The sequence below is a fragment of the Lontra canadensis genome, unplaced genomic scaffold (assembly GCF_010015895.1).
Source record: "Lontra canadensis isolate GAN:19392208 unplaced genomic scaffold, GSC_riverotter_1.0 scaffold21, whole genome shotgun sequence".
Classification (NCBI taxonomy): Eukaryota; Metazoa; Chordata; class Mammalia; order Carnivora; family Mustelidae; genus Lontra; species Lontra canadensis.
Window position 1 is genome coordinate 21,582,910 of NW_022631015.1, and position 24,131 is coordinate 21,607,040.

A 24,131-nucleotide genomic window follows, 5' to 3' on the forward strand; every position below is an offset into this window, starting at 1 on the left:
AAAAATAGGTTAGGAAGTCATGTGGGATGGTAGAACTGTGGTCTCTCTTGAAGCAGGGAATGGGCCATATGACTACTTGACATTCTTTCCAATTCAGTGAGTCTATAATTTTATTTCTTAAATGCACTAGCAATGTGTAAAGACCCTTTAATAGCTAAGGGATTGGGAATGGTCTTATTTTTATACTAATGATACACTGTAGTCACATGACACTCTTTCCTCTAAGGAGCTTGGAGAGCTTTCTTGACATTTTCTAATTAACTTTCCTTGCATTTCTCAGAAGCATGAATAAGGCACATGTTATTATCCACATTGTAGGCACAGCAAAGTTGAGTCCCCAGGGATAAAAAAAATTGAGTGAACGTATACTTACAAAGCTTGAATACTCAAATTAACAAAAGACTTGCTATGCTTTCAATAAGGCAAAGTTTATACAGGAGGCAACTTCACAAAATCCTCGGTCTTTTAGAGCGAAGGAGAATAAACTTTTTGGGGAACAACTGTGTAGAATCGTGTCCCTGGCACCGGCCCACTACAGGTAGCAAAAGAATCAAAGGGCAATTGTGAACACAGCTTTCAGGGGGAAAAAACAATCAAAACCAATGGATGGTCCAAGTCATGTATGGCATGAATTCCAATTACCTCAATGAGTTATTCTGTTGTATGTAATGTTGTCATTTCTTAAGTCCCATCAAAATGTATTAAGGGAAAATGAAAGTATGAAAAAGACATGAAGGACAACATAAGGTCAAATTCCATTGAAGAGGGTCTATTTTTGCTTGGATGTGCCACACCCTCTAACTCGAATGAGGTACTACATCCTCATGATAACGTTATCCCATGCAGATGTAGAAACTGAGGTTCACATAGGTAGTTCCACAAAACTCATGAATATTTATAGACAGAGAAGGTTTTTGTCCAGTTTTCTTTCTGTATTCTAAACCAAACATAAAACTTTCGAAGTCTGGAGATTTTAGGGGGAAGGGGCATGCAGTCAGAGCATGTAGTCATTAAGAAATATGTGTGTTTTTAGTTATAGCCTATCCTCCCCTTCAAAATTTGAGATAAAAGTGACACAAAAAATACAAGAAACAGGAAAGTCTCCTATGTTTTCACTTAATTTTTTTGGCCACTGTTTAATATATTTTTTCTTAAAGAAATGAAGAATGAAACAAAATTGTGATTGAGGAGAAAGTATATAATAAGAAGCTAAGAATTATTTGGGCTTAAATTCAGTAATATCACAAATCTTCTATCTAAAGCCTCAAGGGCTTTTGTATTTGTATGATTGTGAGATGGGAAATGCACACACACACACACACACAAGAACTGAGATAGAGAAAAAGATAGATAGATTGAGACAGACAAACAGACACAGCTGTGAGGGAAGGAAGTTCTACCTCAAGTATGGTACAATAGCTCCTATAAAATCAATCCTGCCCAAGAGAACAACTATAAATTCTGGAAAAAATAGAAAGCAACTGCATGAAGATGCCAGAGAGTGAACACTAGAGAGACAAAGACTCTCTTTGAAAAGGACCATTTGGGAGAAGAGAATTGTAGTGGGTAGAATTATATCTCTCAAAAGATATGAGCAAGTTCTGATTTCCATACTCACAAATGTCACCTTATCTAGAAATAGGGTTTTTGCAGAGGCAATCGAGTTTAGATGAAGTCATACTTCATGACTAATTTCCTTGAATGAAGAGGGATATTTGGACATGAAGACACACAGGAAGAATGGCATGTGATGATGGAGACAGAAATTGGAATGATGTTTCTACACATCAAGGGGCATCAAGAATTGCTGACAACCACCAAAAGCTAGGAAAAGGCAAAAAAGGATCCTCCCCTAAAGACTTCATAGAGAGCAAGGCCCTGCTAGCCCTAAATTTTGGACTTCTAGCCTCTAAAGCTGTGAAAGAATAAGTTTATTTTTTAAACCACCATGCTTAAGGTAATTTTGTATAATAATACTAAAAAACTAACTCAGCAATGATACTGAGTTTCCTATTTTAGAGATTTTACCCTGAGAGTAGTCCCCAGTATTCAAAGTGGGACAGCTGTAACTTCAGTAGAAAAACCTCCACACTACTAGGTTGATAATTCAGAACAGAATTTGGGGCAACCGAATGCCTTGGAAAGTGGAATTCCAGAAAAGGAAGGGTCGGAGAAGGGAGCCCTGGATTCTATATATATAGTCTCCCTAAGTCTCTGTCTGACCCTTGTATGACACATATATGATTCAAATATATGCATTATGCAAACACCAAGCATCCCTGGAAAGACCAAAACAACTGAACTGCAAGGAAAACAAAACAGAATTTTCAGTTTGAGTTAAGCCCACTTAACAGCCCACAAAAACAAACACAGGACTCTTTAGAGAACATAACTAGCCCAGAATTTTGTGAGGCGTCATTTATAAAGTCCAGGATACAATCCAAAATGACTCAACATAATAAGAAATGGGAAAACAGAGACACGTGGGCGGCTGTCAGTTAAGCTGCTGCATTTGGCTCAGGTCATGATCCCAGGATCCTGGGATACAGCCCTGCATCGGGCTCCCTGCTGAGCAAGGAGTCTGCCTCTCCCTCTCCTTCTGCCCTTCCACCCCTGTTCCTGTTCTCTCTCTCTCTCTCTCAAATAAATCTTTGAAAAAAATAGGAAAACATAAGCTCTTCTATCTAGAAAAGACAATGAATAGAGACTGACTATTTCCAGATGTTGGAATTAGCATATAAGCAGCTATTATGGTATGCTCAAGAATGTAAAAGAAAATCTGCTCCAACTGAGGAAATCTCAGCAGAAAAATAAAAACTACTAAAAAAGGATCTAATGAAAATTGTAGAACTGAGAAATATAATATGTAAAATAAAAAATTCAGTGAATGTGATTAACATCAGAAAATAGATGACATAGAAAGAATCGATGAGTTTGAAGACTGTTCAGTAGCAATGAACAAAATAAAGGGAAAGAAATGTCAAAAATGAGTAACCCCTCAGGAACTTGTGAGATGACTCAAGAGATCTACCAAGAATGTAATCAGATTACCAGAGGAAAGGAGAGAAATGGGGGAGGAAAAACATACATTAGAAGGTTTAATGGCTGGTAATTTACCAGCCTTAATGAAAGACACAAAATTACAAATTCAGCAAACACCAATCAGAATTAATGAAAAGAAAATAATAGTAATTTATAGAATCTAAATTATAACAATTTTGGAACTCTCAGTGAATGAAATACATAATTCCATTTATTCAGATTTTCTTTATTTTTCCTCAGTAGTTTTCAGTGTATAGGTCTTCTGTGTGCTTCCTGGAGTTTTCAGGGACTATATCTTCTGTGTGTTTTGGTAAATTTGACCCTAAATACATCATGTTTTTGATATATTTGAATGTCTTCATTTTCATTTCAACTTCCAATTGGACATGCTAGCATATAGACATATGATTAACTTTTGCGTGTTGAACTGGTATCCTATCACCTTGCTAAGATCACCTCCAGGAAGTTTTTGTAGATACTTTAGCATTTTTCTAAATAGAGAATAATATTGCCACAAACAAAACTTTTTATTTCTCCTCTCCAAATTGGATGCCTCTTATTTCTTTTTCTTGCTCCATAGAACTAGGTAGTATCTTCAAAACAGTGCTGAAGGAAAGTGGTGTGTGGAATATCCTGTCTTTTACTGTTAAATATAATGTTAGCTCTAGATTTTTCACAGATGTATCTTATCAAGTTAAGAAATTTCTCTTCTATTTCTTATCGGCTGAGAGTTGTTACTTTTTAAAGTCACAAATGTATATTGAATTTTTTTGAATACTTTTTTGGCTCTATTGATAAAAGTACTTTTTTTTTCCTTTTTTAGTCTGTGTATAGGATGAATTAAATTGATCGATTTTCACATGTTAAGCTAACTATATTTCTGGGATAAATCTTTTTGGACATAAAAGGTTATTTATTATTTTATATATGGCTAATTATTATTTGATAGCCTTTTATTAAGGATTTTTTAAGGCTTCTTACTTTTCAGGTCTTTGTCTATAGTTTTCTTGTAATGTCTTGGTCTCATTTTGTTATCTAGGTAATTCTAGCATCATAAAATGTTTGGAAATGTACCATTATCTTATATATTCTGGAAAAATTTGTGTAGAATTATAATTCTTTATTCCTTAAATATCATAGAGAATTCAACATGAGATTATATAGGCCTAAAATTTTCTTTATGAAAAGTTAAATCACAAATTCCAGTTTATAAAGTTGATACAGGGCTGTTTGAGAAATGTATTTCTTCTTAAGTAAACTCTTTTAGTATATGTCTTTCAATTACTTTGTCTTTCTAAATTGTGGATTTTATTGGGAAAAGATTGTTTCTAAAACTCCAGCATCACACTTTTTGTATTTGCATTTTCTGTAATTATTCCTTTCATTCCTGTTATTAGATATTTTTGTCTTCTTAATTTTGTTCCTGGTTAGTCTCTAAAAAGGCTTTCAACTGTATTTCAACTGATATTTTCACAGAACCAACATTGGTTGCTTTGATTTTTCTCTATTGTTTTTCATATTCCATTTCATTTATATTTTACTCTTACTTTTATTACTGCTTTCCTTCTGCTTAATTTGAATTTAATTGCTCTTCCCTTGCTAATTTCTAAAGGTATTACATTATAAAATTATTCAAAATCTTTCTTGTTTTCTCAGGTAATCATTTGATCTTAACATTTTCCCTCTAATCACAGGTTGAGTGGCATTCCACAAATTTGAATATGTTTAATTGTCTTTTAGTTCAAAGTATTTTCTCTTTCCTGTGCACACCTGTGTGTGTGTCTGTGTGTGTGCGTGGCCTATGGATTGTTTTTGACATCTTTATAGTTTTGCTCTTTAGATTTCTCTGGGGTCAGAAAACATATTTGTAAAATTTCAATCTTTTCTAATTTATTAAATTTAACTTTATTTCCAACAAAATGATATAACTTGGTAAATATTCCATTGTATTAAAATGAATTGGTATTCAGTTATTGGGTATTTTATAAATGTTAAATAGGTCAAGTTTGTTGATAGTGTTTTCAAAGTTCCTATTCTTGCTGATTGTCTGCCTACTTATTCTATCAGTTACTGAGGTAATTTTGTTGAAATCTTATAATACTTGTATATTTTTCTATTTCTTTTTTCATTTTTGTTAGATTTTGTTCTGTATATTTTAAGGCAGTTTTATTAGAGGCATACACATTTTGAGTTATTATAAATTCTTGATATTGACTCCTTTTTTTGATACTGACTTCTTTATCATTAAGTAATGTCCTTTATTAACCTTAGTGATTTTCCTTTTTATTTTTTCTACTTTTTCTGATATTAATATGACCTTTCCAGTTTTATTTTTATTTGTAATTACATGGTATCCCAAGCCAAGCCTCCATAGATGCCATGAACTAACCTCTGGAATCAAAAAATGTCACCTCATATGACAAAGACTTTGTAGATGTAATTAAGATAAGAATCTTGAAAGTGAGAGAGATCATCCTTGATTACCTGTGCCAGTCCTAAATGCAATCACAGTTGTCCTTATAAGAGAGAGACAAAAGGTGATTTGACACAGAGAAAAGGTGAAGGCATTATAACTCAGAGGCAAGGATGAGAGAGATGCAGCCACAAATCAACAAATACAGTAAGTTACGAAAGCTAAACAAGGCAGAGAACGGATTCTCCTCTAGACCTTCTGGAGGGATGGCACCCAGGCTGACACTGAATTTGGTTTAGGGATACTGACCTCAAACATGTGACCTCCGGAACTACAAGAAAGTGAATTTCTATTGTTTTAAGCTACCAAGTTTGTGTTAATTTACTACAGCAGCCTCTTCATTTTTCTTGTAGTCTTTTTTTTTTTGTTAAACTGGGTTTAGGTGGCAAAGAGTAAGGTCTTTCCTTATTATTCATCTATCCCTACCTTTTAATTATGTTATTTAGGACACTTACGTTTAATGTAATTACAAATATAGTTGAGTTAAATCTAGCATATGCTGTTTCTTATTTGTCCCACTTACTCTGTAAGCTTGTGTTCCTCTTCCATACTTTCATCTGGATAGAGCATTTTTAGAGTCTACTTTTTCTCCATTCCTTGTCTATAAACAGTATTATAGTTTGTTTCATTCTCTTCAATAGTTGTTCTAGACATGTACAATATAAACTTTTATTTTTTTTTTACCATATATCTTCAAGTAATATTATTTTATATTATTTCACATTTAAATCAGAACAATTACTGGCTTCCATTCCTTATGGAATTTTTTATGAAATTTTTCCATTTTTCATTCTTTATGAGATTGTTGTGACATCTTATTTCTACATATCTTATAAATTCCATTGTTATTCATTTTACTTTGGATTAGTGTCTTTTTTCAAAGACACTAATCCAAAACCAATTCCTTTACATTTACCCACATAATTACTGTTTCTAGTGTACTTCAATTTATTGCGTATGCCCAAATTTTTATCTGGATATCATTTTCCTTTTATCAAACAACTTTCTTTAAGAATTTTTTTTTTTGGTACATCAAGCCTGCTACCAATGAATCATCTCAGCTTCAATAATTTTCTAGAAAATTTTTTTATTTAATACTAACTTATGAAACATATTTTTATCTGGATATATATTCAGAAGTTGATTTTTTCCAGTTTGGCAATTTTATTAATTGAATTTTAAAAAGCATTTTGAGGAAATTTTTAATTTTAAATTTATGATTTTATTTGGAAAATAGAAAACTGAGGTGAGACTTGGTTAAAGTCACTTAGGATCAGAAGGGTTTGCTCATCCCTTTTCCAGTGAAGAGACTTTATTATTTTTTTTAAAGATTTTATTTATTTATTTGACAGATAGAGATCACAAGTAGGCAGAGAGGCAGGCAGAGAGAGAGAGGAGGAGTCAGGTTCCCTGCTGAGCAGAGAGTCCAATGCGGGGCTTGATCCCAGGACACTGGGACCATGACCTGAGCTGAAGGCAGAGGCTGTAACCCACTGAGCCACCCAGGTGCCCCTGAAGAGACTTTATTTTATGAAAAGATAAAATAAGCTCCTAATAAAGGATCTGAAATTAAGGTTAGAAGTAAGAAAGGGGTGCATGGGTGGCTCAGTCAGTTAAGCACCAGACTCTTGATTTCAGGTCAGGTCATGATCTCAGGGTCATGAGATAGAGCCACAAATTGGGCTCCATGCTCAGTGGGGAGTCTGCTTAAGATTCTCTCTACCTTTCTCCCCCTCCCTGCCCTCATTCACATGCTCTCTCTCTCAAATAATTAATAGATCTTTTAAAAAAAAAAGAAGAAGAAGAAGAAAAAGTGAAATTTGGCAATAAGGGCTACTACACCTTTTAATGAATCTCCAAAGAAGGTTTGAATACCATTTCTGGATTTTTTTTAACACTAACAAAATATCTCATCTGTTAGAATTTCTTTTTTTTTAAGTACTGTCTGGAGAGGGGGGTGGTAAATTTATAAGGCCCTTTCCTATTCAAATATTTTATTAACTTACCCGAAAAAAATAACAACACATGACTTGCTTTTTAATAATGCTTTTTGCATTATTACATTTTACATAATTACATTCATGATCTGATTTGATTATTACAAGTTCTATAGAAGATATTCCTTTTCCCTATTCACAGATAAGGAAACACAAACACAGAGAATACACAGCCAATAAGTGGCACAAATGGGACAAGAATATACGGGTCACTATGATACCACAACACTGGTCAGTTCTTTACTGTAGTACTTTAATAGTTTGATGAAAATTTTGGAATCCAAAGAAAATGATTATCTAGTTGAAGAATTCTAGTAGCATCTGTGTGTGTGTGTGTGTGTGTGTGTGTGTGTGTTTCAAACAAAAGAAATATTGTTCAATAGACAGAATTTAAACCCCAAGTAAATGTGGATCCACAAGTGTTATCCCAAATATCCTTCTTTCCATCTAATGGGCTCCACTGTGAAGTGTAGATTTTATATTCAAGAATTTTATATTCAAGAATCTTCCATTCTAATCTCATAGGTTTCCATCCCAGACACTTGAATAAGAGACAGGAGGTTAAGCTCGGAAGTGGACCCTCCCCGCATCCCACAGCTAATATTTTTCTCAAAATTTCAACTATTTTTGTGGATCAGCAATCCCTGGAAATCCACAAACTCTTAAATATCTCAGTCTTCTACTTTAAATCCATTCTATTATTGGTATATCTGCAGCATCCTAAACCCAAATATTCCTAAATTAAACCAAGAGGTCAAGATATGCAGTATTCTGCCAAAGCCACTTCAAGGTTTTTCCATTTTTCCACACAGTTTACAACTCTTAAAATAACAACTCCCCCTTTTTTTTCTCCTTTACATATAAACAAGAAACTTACAGCAAAACACTTGAACATAAGACTTTGTGTTTCAGCAGTGATTGAGTGTGGTTGGACTAGAAATATTGACCTTGCTGTTATGGTGTTTGTGTACTGAGTTCCTGGCAGGATTATCCTGGCATTAGAAAACAAGAAAAAAAGAATTCCACCTATAGAGTGTTTTTTTTTTTCCAGGAATTATCATTGCCAGGCATGGTTTTAAGTTACATTTTAAAAGTGAGGTGGGGAGACATTGCCCCAGATGGTGGATATAAAATGTGCCATAAATTTTAATGAAGCAAATAAGTCACTAATAACCCTACTGCTCACATTGCTAGGTTTGGGGCCAACCTTAATAAAGGAAAATTAAAAAGGCACATGTAGCCCTTAAACAAGTGCCTAAGAAGCCTAATATGATTTACTCATTCAGCTATTCACACTCTGATTGCCCAGCCCGTGGTCATCTGTTTAAGTGCAGCTGCTTCATGTAAAATAAATAAATAAATAAATAAGTTTATTGACCACCAGATGTCCCAGCCTATAATGTGTGCTGGTAGATTTCAGGTCACTCAAAGTTCAGGCAGATTTCCTAAACGTACATATGTTTTTTTGGTTGCAACGCTACTTTGGAAATCCTACATGTGCAATTTTTTTTTTTCCCCAGCCAGGACCCAGAGATAACTTTGGGCTTCCTTGAGCGGTGAGTTCTCAACCAGTGGATTTGTTTTTAAGAAGCAAAGTCTAAAAGAGAGGCTATTGGTTAAGGATTCTGGAAAAGGCATATGGGACTTTTTCACTTCCCATTAAAACCCTGGCAAAATATTCCTGAGGCTAGGCATCATTAAGTCTTCACCAACCCAAACAATGAACTTGGACATGATAACTGAGCAACACTTTCTAGTTGAAGCAATTGATCTTCAAGGAGGGAATATGACTCAGGCAACACACACTGAGCGTAGAATAGAACCAACCCTTCAAGGCAAGCCTCTTAGACCCCATAATGTAATAATGCACATATTTAGCATATACACCTAACAATATACTAATACATTTATGCACTACTATATGCACACAAAATTACCAACCTTTAAGAGATGAGATAAAAGTGAAATGAAGGATATTTTAAAATATCTTGCTAAGTCTGATAGCTTCACTATTCTTAGCTACACTCTCAAGGCAGAATACACAGTTATGAAAAGGCTCACCATTAACCATGGGTACATATCTCTATTTCAAATAATCTTCTGTACAAAATTAATTCTAGGGCCCTGATTTCTCATCAGATCTGATTATATCATTCTTTTTGCCTCCTGAAGCAGTTGATGAAGAGCTCATATGAGGTAGATAAGGGTCAGTTCTGCCATCCCTTCTTTGCTGCAATTACATGATCTGTATTATTTTTGACCCAGACTTACTCCTCAGGACTCTTTTTAAGCCACTTGCCCATTTTATAAGGATTTCGTTCAGTTAAAACAGGATACTAGAAGATCTCAGTTAACTAGAAGCATGCAAATTACACTACATCACACAAACTGGAAAGCCAGCACATGCATGCAGACACCACAGGCAGCCCCTCCATGGGGATAGATGCTTCTCCCCGATACCTCACCTCCTACTCTGGGCACTCAGCAAATGGGTGGAAAGGGGGTTCCAGAGTCAATCATCCATATATTGTGTACATTTCCCTTTTCACACATTATTCATTTTTGTATTTTTAGACAAAAATAAATATACACAGAGGTTCCATTTTTTTTTCTCACACTCAGTTTTAAAGATATCATCAAGGGACATACACCGTTTCAAATCATTGTCCAAGTCCTTAATACAAACCCATATCTGAGGTTTTGTCTCTTCCAATAAAATACTCTTATTTGTCAACACGTTCCAGGTGTTTCCCTCCCAAGATAATCCAAAATTGCATGTGATGTTGAATTACATATTCTTGAACTCTTTTGTACAGAATGGAAATGGCATGCCTTCGGGAAAGCAGAAGCAATATTACAGCTGATTTATGTAGATTTTGACCGTTTATGTAATTTTTGTCGATGTATGTAGACTTTAAGATTTTGGCCGAATGAAAAGGAAAGCTCAATGCATAAACTACATCTGTTTGTAAGTTTTTCTTCAATCTGCGTTTGAACTCAAAAAATTACCTGACATTACTGATTATATACCAGGGGACTTGAAGAGCATGTTTGTTTTTTAAGCATGCCCATGTAAGTTTTAGCCCATACAATGTTTTAGCCCATACAATTTTTTTTCCTCTCAAAAACTTGTTTCCATATTTAGATTGTTCTCCTTTACCTTTGGTCCTAAACAAGAAAAAATATGTTCTTTCATCCACACAAGAGGAAGATCCAAACTGATCCTCTGCTCTACCGGTGTCTATCCACACACTTGGAGACTTGGAGACTTAAAAAAAAAAAAAAAAGAAAAAAAAAAAGCCCACTTCTACCAGTTACCAGTAAGACTTTTATTTTATTTTATTTTATTTATTTATTTTTTAAAAGATTTTATTTATCTATTGGACAGACAGATCACAAGTAGGCAGAGAGAGAGGAAGAAGCAGGCTCCCCGCCGAGCAGAGAGCCCCACACGGGGCCTGATCCCAGGACCCCGAGACCATGACCTGAGCCGAAGGCAGAGGCCTCAACCCACTGAGCCACCCAGGTACCCCACCAGTAAGACTTCTAATACAAAAGAGAACCACGTCCCCTGCACTTTGGGTCATGCTACAGACTTCTGTCTGGTTCTATTGATTACATTAACCCTTCAGGTGGAAAGAGAAAGGAAGTTTTTATTGTTAATTATTGTATATATTAAGATCTTATTTTAAATTATTTACCATGTTTTTGCATCCCCGAGCAGTCTCTCCAAATTCCTTTCCCCTCAAATTTTTGAGTTAAATTTCCCCAAAGCACATATGACCCAGGATCCTTTCATTTCTTAACTGTTTAAAACTGAAATCATTATTTGTTCCTGTACCACATGCCGACAAAAATCTGGAACAAGCCATGCAGTTCTCTACAATGCTGCTAAATGTTTCAAACACGCATTTTTCAGAGGATGCCAGACTAAGATTTAAGGCTCCATTTTCAAAGTAAAAGTAATTTGTAACATAAAAGTGATTGGAAAGCAATTGTAGTAAAATTAATTTTAAATCTGGGTGATAAAGGGAAGACGGAAGCCGTGTTAAAAGGAAACCTTCCTACGTTGAGATACGACACCTTCGTGACAACGTTTCAATAACAAATGATCTAGCCTGTCATGGACTTGTCTTACTTCCCAGTCAGGACAGCAAGAAATATAATGCTTTTCAAATAAAACTGTACTGAAAATATAAACATCACACTAGATCTCCGTAGAACTATCCTCAGGGGGTGCCTGGGTGGCTCAGTGGGTTAAGCCTCTGCCTTCAGCTCAGGTCATGATCTCAGGGTCCTGGAATCGAGTCCCGCATCAGACTCTCTGCTCAATAGGGAGCCTGCTTCCTCCTCTCTCTCTGCCTGCCTCTCTGCCTACTTGTGATCTCTCTTTCTGTCACATAAATAAGTAAAATCTTTAAAAAAAAAAAATACCCTCAGAAGCTTCTGGGATGGAAGGGGTTTAAAATATGGCCTAGATATCTTTCTGACTTTGGAGCCAGGTGAAAAGGACCCCACAGAACTGAAGGAGAGTGTGCACTCCATCTTATTCATGAGGCTTTCCTCACACCTTCCCTTTGGGCATGTTTAATTAGCCAGGGCCTGTTGTGTTTATGTGGTAGATCTGGGCACAAATGGGGGTGAGGGGAAAAAAAGGTCTTTTCATCTCTTTTTATCAGTAGTCCCCCAAAGCCAAGGCAGGTGTCTGCGGGATTAAACATAATTACGAAGGGGGAGAGTGAGAGAAGGGAGACAGATAATAGTTCCCAACAGGGCTGGAATTTGAGAATGGGAGCAGGTGCTCCAAGAGGCCCCATGTATCCAACTCATTTCAGCCCCGATGTTGTGTGAAGGCCCACATATTCATCCTTTCAACAGGGAGGGCCCTGGCAGTCTGTGAGGACAAAGGCAACCAGTCGGAGCCGTGCCAGGATGGCCAGCTTCCGCACCATGGCTACCCGGGTAACCAGACCCCCTTCTCACTGCTGCCTTTGTTGGGTGTCGGCCACAGGAAACAAAGTGCCGCTTCTTAGGCTTGTGCAGGCACATGCGTAATCGTCCCCCTCTCGGCTCACCATCATGAATTAGCAATTACTCTATTATTAGATGGACGGGCGGCAGCAGGTGACAAAGCCTCCCAACTTCTAGTTTATATTTCTGAAGCCCTTCATTTGGGTTTTTCAGTTTTGGCTTGACCCCTTCCGTGAGTGTATTCCTATTGTGTAGAAAATTCTATGATCCCATAGAAAAGCGTTTTGGTTTTTTTTTCCCCCTCAATTTGGAGGGTCTGACCCGTGGTTCCATGGGAGAGCAGGGGAGGAAGGCCCTGAAAGAAAGATGGACAAAAAGGTCCTTCTTCCACTCACAGAACACCTGGACAGGACAAAGGAGACGCAAACCTTGGAGCTCTCACCCACCCGCTGCGCCAAAGCGGCTTCCCAGCTCCGGCTGACTCATCTGAGCCACAAGGACTCTGTCTGGACTCTTCATTTAAGGTCCATTATTTACTGAAACTTTTAAGATAATGCCACTTTTAATCTACTTGCACCCACAGTTCCCTAGCATTTAGAGAATCTGAGGGGAACCAGGAGATTGTGGTTCTTACGACGCTGCGCTTTCTCAACTCAATGAATGGAGGAGAATTTTAATAGTAACTGATTGACTATTTCAATGAGTCTTGAAAGAAGGAAGTTTTTTGTAGACCTCAAAAAGAAGAAGAAAGCCCTATTTGTAAAGCTGGGCAACAATCTTTTTTTCGGACCATAGAGGAAAACTTGAATGTCTGCATTCCCAGTGGTAATAAATAGTAAAGCAAAGGGAAGAAGATTATTTTTCCAACATGTCCTGGGTGCCATTTATTTCATAGTGGTATACGTCACTATGTAACAGGCATATTTTATTTATATAAGGAAAATATCTGTTTTGATATTTTTCTGTCCTGTCAGCTAGGAAAAATGAAATCCAAGGGTCAGTATTTTCGATGTATGACATTATAATTGTATTGTCTATATATACCTTTCCTATAAGCATCCAGGTACACTCTTTTCTATTTATAGGCCATCAAGTATGCTGTAAAGTACTCAGGAACACAGTAGCAGTTGCTCTAAATCCATGGTAATATGCCAGGAGTATTAGGACTTTCAGTTTGATGAGCATATGCATGTAGGACACCAGAAGGGACACAATCTAGGCCCATTATTAGCACACTGCCATTTCAGGATATGTCAGGGTGTGCTAGGAAAATGAGGACAAATCTTTGAAGGATTAAAAAGACTTTTTTGGAGGGGACAGAATAAAGATAGCCCCTTTTGGACAGCTGGTTCTGAGAATCTAGAGTAAATTGAGGGCATCTGCACTTCTACAAGAACAAACTCACCACAGAAGAAAATTCACTCTGAAAAAAACTGTCAGGAAGTAGTGATTCCATCCAGGGATTCTATTTAGGTATTGGTGAGAAGAGACAGGGGCAGAGATTGGATTATCAAGAAGAAAATGGTTTTCCAAATTCGTCCCGGGGGATTTTGTACCAAGATGCTAAGAAGGACATATACAGTAAAATTAACACGAGTCAAAGGACAGAGCTCATCAACCAGTTGGAGTTCTGCAGGAATCGGAGTAAAAGACTTTTGTTTGGGGGCTGATGAAGCACCAGAGAGGACACTTCTGCTTTTCCGAGATGCTACCACTGGGGGCTGGCCCAGGCCACCAGTCATCAGGCTAATAGCTGCACTGAAAAGAAGATGGAATCTCAGGGCAGTGGGGCAGGACAGGCTTCAGGACTGTGAAAGGTCAGTCAGTACAAAGCCTGGAGAAACCCCAGGGAACACTCACATGGTAACAAAGAAAGTGTCAGAGACCTGGTGTCAAGTAGCTAGCCGACTTGTCATTCTTTCAGGAGGATACGCTTCAGGTTCCAACAATTAACCAAATTCCAACAATTAATTTCAACAACTAATCAAAGACAAGGAAATTTTTGTTATTGTTTTGTTATTAACTTTATCCTATTTGCACCTAGAGCCTGGTCTGATAGGAACTCTGGTTTCTATATTTGCAAAATACATGGCTTGTCTGAGTTTATATAAAATAGGAAATATTGATACTTTTGAAAGGAAAAGAATGATCTCTATTTTCTTCGAGAAGAAATAACTTGATATGCTTAATATTTAAATATTATAAACTACAGTCATTTCGTTGAGAGTGTCTGTGAAGCATTTACCTCGGCTTAGAACCCAGTGAGGAATCTTCCGGAAGCATGTGGGAAAGCAAAATGGCATTGGTTAAATTTCTTCCACCTGATCACTGAGGGGAACTAGAATCTGGGAGTGAGTATGACGGGTAGGAAGCTGAAGAGAAGGCAGACTTTGGAAAAGAGTAATGGGGATTTTTTGAGGTATTTAACTGTCCCTTAATTCACAGCCTAAACAGAAACAACTTCAGCAGCAATTTCTGGGTTCTTGGCCATGTGGCTTCCAGGCCTGGGCAGGGAAGGCGTGAGCAATGACAAGAAGTAGAGAGGAACTACCAGGGGTCAGGGCTGTAAAACTGAGCCGGAGGTACATCTTGAAACAACTCTGTTGGTGTAAAGCACCTTAGAGGTGGAGGGTCTGGTCATAAATGTGTGATCCATGAAGCAACATGGAGCTTGTAGGGGGAGCAGGGGAGGGAAGCATGTCCAGTCACCGGATGGGATCAAGAGAGAGGATTCACGGAGTGGACTGTGTGAAGCTTTTGCTGCTGAGCAGCCCGGTGTGTATGGCTTTGCGGGCAGGAATTTGCTGGTGAGCCTAGAGCTGCCATGGCCCCCCAGAACTGCAGGCAGGAGGATGGTTTAGATGTGGGGCGGGGGGCTGAAGATACACTGACCTCTGCCGGCCACTGCCCCCCTCCCACCGCGGGAGCTCCGTGACAGAGCTTCGGTGGAGTGACGGCTGCTTCCAAGCCTGGTGAGACTATCCCTTTTGACCTCTAACCATGCAGGGAAAAGGATTCTGGAAAATGTAGTTTGCAGCTCAGCCACGTTGACCTACTGCCACCAGACAGTACATTCCTGTCATCCTGACAACCCTACACGCTTCTTTTAATCATACCTAACTTACAAACAAAGAGAATAGCAAAATCCATCTAGCGGGATGTCATTCCCACTACAACCAAACCATATTCACCTTCTACTTGAAAGAGGGTAGACAAAGTCCATTTATCCATATTTGGGTGATGCTCATTTTTCTGCGAGTTGAGAGTCACACACCCGTTTGAGAGCTTGTAAAGTAAATACTGAAATACATATTGTTGACATCTCTTAGACAAGGCACAATTTCTGCAATCATTTATTTGGTCATATTTGGCATATATGGTGTTCTTCCTCCAACAGCCACTTCTTACTCTCGCTGGGCTCAGAAAGCAACTTTGCTGCTCATGCTCTCTTCTGGGTCAGACAATCTAAACCTTCACCCCTGAGGTATCTCCCCATTTGCAGTCCTGACTGAACTGGATTGTAGTTTACAATGAATTTTTATCACAAAATATGGCAGGGCGGTAAGATGTGTACCTCTTATTACTTACTACTTATTGTCCTTTGTTGCTAACATATCCCTCCCTATATCGGCTGTGCAGTAGCTACTGAATTCCCCCTTAATGAGATCAATTGTCCCAGCCTCATGCCTCATGGTTTAGTGTTATGAGTACCTAAAATAGCCAGGTGGCAGGTTCAGCTCTTGCCATAATGGAAACAGTATGCGCCCTCAGGTGAAAGGATTTCTTCACTGAAAACGAAAATCTCAAGACAAAGGTCTAAGCAGAGCCCAAAACTGTAGAAACAAGAGGCAACATCTTGCTGGTGCATGATTAAGAGGAGCCATGGAAGGAGTGGCTCACATTCCATTTCTTGATTCCCAGACCTCTGCCGACCAGCGAGGGGAGAAACAGCCGCATGGATATGCCATTGATTCAGAACATGCCCTGCAGTGTCGAGGACATTCCCCCCAAACAGCTGGCACTGTACCTAATCTTGATGGAAGACGTGGTAAGATAGATGCCTTCCATCAGCATAAGCCGTTGAGGAACCGTAGTGTTGCAGCCACTCTGAACTGATCCATGTGGAGTATTGTGACAGTGGATAAGACACTCCGTGTCTACCAGCAGTGTCTGAGAAGCAGGATTCGGAACAGGAAAGGCTAATCCTTATCCACAGTAAGGGTCTAGTCTAGTGAGAAGAAATGCTGTTCTTTCCATGATGGAAATCATCCAACATCCCCACCCTGCAAACCGATGGTGGCTCACCGTCGGTGTGCCATACTGGGGGCTCAGGGTGGGTCTCTGCTTCTGGCAGTGTGGGAATTCATCAGTGCCTAGACCAGAACAGCACTGTTGAATAGATGTTTACGTCGCTGAGTCTATGCACAATCTCCATGCCTGCCTGCCTGGCTGCTTTTTTTCACAAAGCTCACCGTGTGAGGTTGGGGGTAACTGGGGAAAGAGGATGACTGACATCCCCAGAACGAGCCATCCTGTCCCAAACATCCAAAACCTTCTGTTAATGTTTCTAGTTATGAGCAATTACAGCAGACACGAATATCTTCACACTCAGTGCCCATTTGAAGAGATACAGTCATAGGCTTGTTTCCTAGAACTCCCTGCTATGGATTTTCCAGTCGTGTTCCATCTTCATTTTTACCATTCAGTCAAATTGATAACTATTGCCCATGAATTTGTGGATGTCTGTATATTTGGACATCTCCATCACAAGTAAAGTAAAAACAAAACAAAAACAAAAACATGAGCAGCGCTAAAAATTTTGCCATTGGAAGGACTTATCTTCTTTACTATGTTTCAGGGCCTCCCTGGGATATGGCTAAATTGCTTCAAATGCCTACTTTGGGTAGATTCAGCATATCATGTAGAATGATATGTAAATCAGGACCCTTTTTTTCTTCTTCAGTCAACGCATCCCAGAGAATGAGACCCTCTATGATCGCTGAGAGACAGAAAGCAAAGTTGCAAATTCAGGTGCCATGGGGATCTGAGCCATTTCCCATGCAACTTCTGGGTAGGTATTTAATGACTGCTCTAGCCATTTCCCATTTTCCACTTGAAGCTGATGATAGAAGAGTGCTGTGTACACCCAACTCTATAGCATGGGGGGCCCACAAAATACCCACTTCGCTGCAGATGGCTATGTTACAGGGCAACATAGGGGTCCATGGACAAGTGTTCCTCCTCTTCTAGGTCCTGGTGATAAGCCAGCTGTTTACCAAAAGGAGAACTGTCATCATCTACTGTAGATGACATGATTTTATTCTACAACCCGAAGCCTATAAAGTGATTCAGCTAGATGGGCTTTACAAAACCCCCACAGAGCTTCTTCTTCTATATGGCCAGGAGCCATGGAGTCAGCTGGGTCATCAGCCCAAGTGACAGAGCATCTAACACAGCGAGCAGGGCCTGTTACAAAGCCTTCTTTTGCTTTTAGTCACACTCAAAACGCATATTCTTTCATCTTGTCCAAAAATTAGTATATATGTCCTTCAAAACCCAAAGAGGCTCACTAAGTATTGTACCTGTTTCTTGGTAATTAAGAGGGTCTGCTGCAGTTACTTTTTCTTAATCTTGCAAAGGATATTAAAACACACCCTAGACATTTTAGGCCCTTGAATATTAGTGGAATGTATTTCTCAATCTCTTGCATACATGCTTTTCTCTTTCCAAAACAGACAAGAGAGCTGCCACTTCCTGTCACTAAGAACTAGCAACCTGATGTCAGTGGAGAGCTGGATATGAAGTCTTCCTGAACAGAGAGGTGATTAATGCTCCAGCGATAGCCCCTAGATAGAATGGCAAAGGTATATTTCTGATTCAGTAAACTGAAAACAGTTTGCTTTTTGTGGTCTTTTACGAATATATATATATATATATATATATATATATATATATATTAATCCAACTAATCAATAATTGGCTACCAGCTCTCAAGGTGTATTCCTTTGCTCTAGTACAGAAACTACATCGGGAACAACCGTTGGAGTTGGAGTCACAGTTTGATGAAGTTTAAAACAATGCCCTAGAGTTCTCCAAGAGCTGCTGGGTATTGCTCAAGACAAAATGGTAAAGTCCAATGCAGATGTGGTAGGAGATGCGATCTCTGCTTTCTTTATCGTGGTTGGTACCCTGCAATGTGGCCCCTCTTGGGGATGCTCATCTTAGCACACGGCTTCCCTTCTAAATGTGCCCTTGACTTCCCTCACTACTGACCTGGCTGCAAGAGCATGGCCATCTACCCACCTCCTGTGATCAGTCTTCTGTGATTCTTAACACAAAACAGGGGATCTGTATCACAATTCCCAGGTGCACCACCATCTATTTTACATGGAACTTGCTTGAATTCATTTTGGTTGTGTTAGTGTCTTTAAAAAGAAAAAAAAATGTTCCTTCTGTATTATCCAGTCACTTCAGTGCTGTACTTGCAACATAATGGGTGGGGGTCAATAAATATTTGTTCAATTAACATAGACATTTATGAAGGGGAAGGATAGAGTATATCTATGTGGGAGCAAAGTTAGGGAGTAGAGCAAAATGCACTGATGGTTGCTGACATACTGAAACACAATGAGACACAGGCATTTCCAGAGCCAAGGTTGATGGTTTAAAAAATAAAAATCTCAAGGGGAGACAAAATTATACTGGCTTTATAGGCTCAAACCCCTTTCCTACTGGGTCATTTCTTCTGAAGGTACATAGGGGTGACCAAACCATGGGAAACCCAGTGAAATCAAGTAATAAGGTAAAACAATATTTTCAGGGATTTGTTAAGAAAGTTCTATTTGCTTCCATCTTACACATAAATATAGACACACTACACAATATAAAAGCAGTGCCGCATGCAGACTAATCATATAATTGAGCATTGAGGCGCTTCTAAGAGTGACAGGTATGCTATTAAAAATGACATTGGGTCAGCAGGCATGAACACAGGCAGCCCAAGGCAAACAATACATACAACTATGGGGTAATAATCACTTGCAATATCCCCAGTATTCTCAAAGCTCATCAGGCTAGGTCTGCCCTCAGGGGTCAGAGTCAGGAAAGAACCTGTTCGCTGTGATCCACAGATGTATCCACATCCCTCAAGATACACCTGTACTATGTTTGACGATAGCACTTTCCCCTCTACTCCTCCCTATCACTGTCATACGTACCTCCCTTTATTTCTTAGTAATTTTGCTCTCTTCACTATTGTTTCCCTTTGCTTGCATTCTGATACTCCCACTCTGACACTGTGACAAACGGTATTACTACTCCATGCCAAGGGGTATTCTTAGAGGTAGGATCAAGACCCTTGGGGTAGGATTTCTTACCTGCAGCATACATTTGCATCTTAAAAAGCAGACGAAATTTCGGGATCTTTTATTTCCCAGGTCCAAGACTATGAAGATGTGGTATAAATCCTCCAATTATGCGAAAGAGAAACACGAAAACTACCAGACTTCCTGCTACCCTGAACAAGCTGGATTTCTGAAGGAAAAATACTTTGGGGGCTAAAAGACACATTGGAAATCACCTGGTGCAGCTTTGTTGTGGTGGTGGTTCTAACTTCATCTACCTTCTGGGATCTTACCTTAGAAAAGTCATTGGAAAAGAAACCACTACTGAAAAGGGCAGCTTTTCACTGACTAAGCCTGTACAGGACAACTGCTGAATTCTGCCACACAGGCTGTTTGGGGAGGGATTGCCATGTTGTTTCATCAGCCTGGACTCAGGCTTCCAGTCAGACCTGGAGCATAGGAAGTAGCAGAATTATTCCATCATGCAAGGCAAACAGTCACTTAAGGGAATGTGCATAGGTAAAATTTAGTTCAGGGATTCTCTTCATATCAACCACATTCAGCTATCCTTCTGCTATTTAGCTGGGGCTGGGGGCTTAAAGGCTTCAAATTGCAAGTTAGGAGTGACATGGCAGTGGCAGGGCTAAAAGAAAAAAAAAGCGTAGGAGTCTGAGCACGTGAAACTTCAGAAAAGGCATCATTATATCCCCTTGGTTACTGAAACTTTTTCTTGCACACTATTTTAACATTTTTATGATACGGGATCCTCCATGTCTGAACGATGACTTTTTAATGGAAGTCACTACTAAAAACTTACGTAAGCTTTAATTAGCAAAATTTCTCTTTAAGTAATTTTGTAGTTTTTTCCCCTCAAGTCTTTGTAGTTGCGTGTGTGTATGTGTGTGTGTATGTGTGTGTGTGTGTGTGTGTGTGTGTGAGTGATTAACTTGATTCATCTATTATAGTTTAAGTAGCACCATGAATAGGTAAATATTTAACCTCTGCCTCCTTTTTGCCTAATCACTTGGGTAACTGTGATTATGTTTGGTCATAATCTATAAATATAACATTCAAAAATGGCTTGTGTTTCTCTTACTGTATTATTTGTTCCACAATTATGGAAAAGAAACCAGAAGTTTTTGCGAAGTGTCAGAGAAATTTAAATGGGTTTGATTCTCTAAGAGATCAATGGTTCTCTTTCCTTAACTTATAGATCTGCACCAAAAACCCCTGGCAAACAGTCTTATTAGTATGCTTTGCTCTTTCCCACCTAAAAAATATAGATGATGCAGCAGAAACTCATCCCTGACAGTGCAAAATAAACTCACAATACATCTTCTCCTAATACTGTGTTATTAGCATTTTATTCTATAAAGAACAGCATAATTTTTTAACAGCTGAATCTGTTCCTAAATTCTAGTCTGTTCTACCAATGTAGCCCTATGCCAAAATCATAATCTGTTTGATTTACAGCATATTTGTAAATCAAGTTATAAAAAGTATATAATAAAGTGCATTATCAAGTTCTATAATTTCTTCTAGGTACATATATTTTTCCATATCAGAAGAAAATCTCTTAGAATCTTCAACTTAACCAACTACTATATATAAAGTATCAAAAGGTTCTGATTTTTAGCATATAGTAAATATTTTTAAGGCTTTATTTATTTGACATAGAGACAGAGAATATAAGAAGGCAGAGCAGCAGGCAGAGGGAGAGGGAAAAGCTAAGCAGAGAGCCTGACGCAGGGCTCGATCCCAGGACCCTGGGATCATTACCTGAGCCGAAGGCAGATGCCCAACTGACTGAGCCACCCAGACACCCCAGTATATAGCTAATCTCTTTTTCTTTACCTTTGTCTCAAAAAATTTTCCCAGCAAAGGCCAACCCTAAGAAACTGTATTTCAAATTAATATTAATCAGTTATAATTTTAGAGCTAAACCAAGTAAGCCATTAGAATGTTTAACTATTTCTCTGAGACCATACTTTTTAAGAATGTTTTATTACTGAAAATTTCGAGCATACACCAAAGTAAATAGAGTATTATAAAGAACTTTCTGGCATGCTAAATAGTTAACACTCATGTTGTGGTATTCCTGTCCCAGACTTGGAATAAGCCTTTTCTTTAAGAAGTACTGGTTTCTTTGAGTCCTTTTACTGTAGAATATAACTTAGAAATCATTATACTACATTTCATATGAAAACAGGGTTATCTCTAGATTTTCTTTTCTGATGGTTTCCCTGTCCTTTCCTACATTAATATACTTCCTGTTTTAATTACAGAAGCTTTATTGTGTGTTTTAATTTCTGGTAGGTCAGATACCCCGTCCTCCATTAGCTCTTCTTTTTGAAGCTTTCCTTAGATACATTTATTGTTTGTTCTTCCAAGTAACTTTTACAATTACCTTTTCTGTCCCCCAGAAAATAAGAGCAGCATTTTTATTGGCATTACATTCAATTACTCCAGTAACTTATACAAACAGGCATCTCTATGATATTGTGTCTTCCCATATTCCACACTTTCCTGTGTATTTGTCCTTATGTTGTCATTCACATGGCAAGAGTCACACAGTGTCTATAATGTCCTATTTTGATCATAAATTGGATACTTTGTTCTTAATTAAATTCTTATACAGATATTAACACAAGAAATAATTAATAAGTCTTGCTCAACTTATTGGCAATTTAACCCTGTTAAACCCACCCTCCTCTTTTTAAACATGTATGTTATTGCCATTGGTAGAAACCAAGTTAGTCTCCCCATACTCTAGAATATTGATGGGGAAGGTATTGGTATTGTTTTTACTTGTACCACACCAGTGAGCTATGTTTCCTTACTTCCTGGCACCTCGACCATTGCTTTTCCTATACACTGTGTGGTTATTGTATCTTTCACAGGAAGAAAAATACATTTTGGTATTGATGAACCATGGCAAGGTTCATCAGAAGAAAATCAAAATTAAAAAGAAAAATGCATTTTTCTTTGTTAAGTTTATTAAAATCTCAGAGTGAATAAACTTTCACCTCCCTTATTCCATTTAATAAAATGACGTTAAAGAATTATTTGAATTGACTGTATCAACTGCATGGGTTTTTTTTTAATTAAAAAGGTTTTCCCGACAAATTTGTTGTTTGTCTTGTTTCCACAAAATCATCGAGTCCCTGTCTATTCCAAGGTACCACATACTAGTTTATGACAAGTAAAATCAATGAGGTCACTACCTATTTTTAAAACTTATGACTGTTGTCCACAGAAGGAATCAAGATGGCCTACAATATGTTTACTATATGAAACTGCCAACACTTTATCATATGAATTTATATTAGAACATTTTCTACTTAAAAATATGGGAATTTCACAGAGTTCAGATTAATATAAGTAGATAGGTAGACAGAAAAATAGATTGATGAGTTTATAAAATATATAAAGGGAAATATAAAGTTAAATGGAAAAGAAAGGAGGTAACTGTTCTTGGAACCAGAACTAAGGTGACTATTGAAATACAGTACCCAGTTTGGATCTGGGTTTTTGTGAAGCTAAAGCAAATATAGAAAGAAAAAAAAAGAAAAGAAAAGAAAAGAAAAGAAAAGAAAAGAAAAGAAAAGAAAAGAAAAGAAAGAAAAGAAAAGAAAAGAGGAAAGAAAGGAAAGGAAAAGAAAAGAAAAGAAAGAAAGAAAGAAAGGAAGGAAGGAAGGAAGAGGGAGAGAGGGAGGGAGGGAGGGAGAGAAAAAAGGAAAAGCCATCCAAAAAAAAAGAAACTTCATGGAACTCTAAACTACATATTTTCAGATGTCCTTTGCTACACTAATCAGCACAGAAATAGTTCATTAATCAGAATGTTCCATAAGATTATTTTTCCTGTTTAACTCTATTTTTAAAAGAGAGGTAAAAGAGATAAAAATAGTATTAGTGATTATTATTGAAAATATTTCTAAACCATTTTTGCTCCTTGACCTAAAATTAACTAAATACTTTGAAAAATTTAAATCCTTGAACAATTGCTGAAGGCCTCTATAAACAGCAACTCTTTTTGTAGAATAACGATTTTATGGAAAGACATGTCAAAACCTTTTTTCACCTTTAATATTAAAAAGTATAATTACTGTTTACAGACATATTATATTATAATTATACTTCAATTGCATTTTTGGAACTATTAAAATGAAACGAAGTGTTATCTGGGTCTAGAACATGCACACCAGTGTAGCTACGTGACTTACAGGTTGCTCACAGAATGTAGGTGAACCTAGAGCAGTGTCTTCTGGGACCATCTGCACTAATGGTTTCAAGGATGTTTTCTTC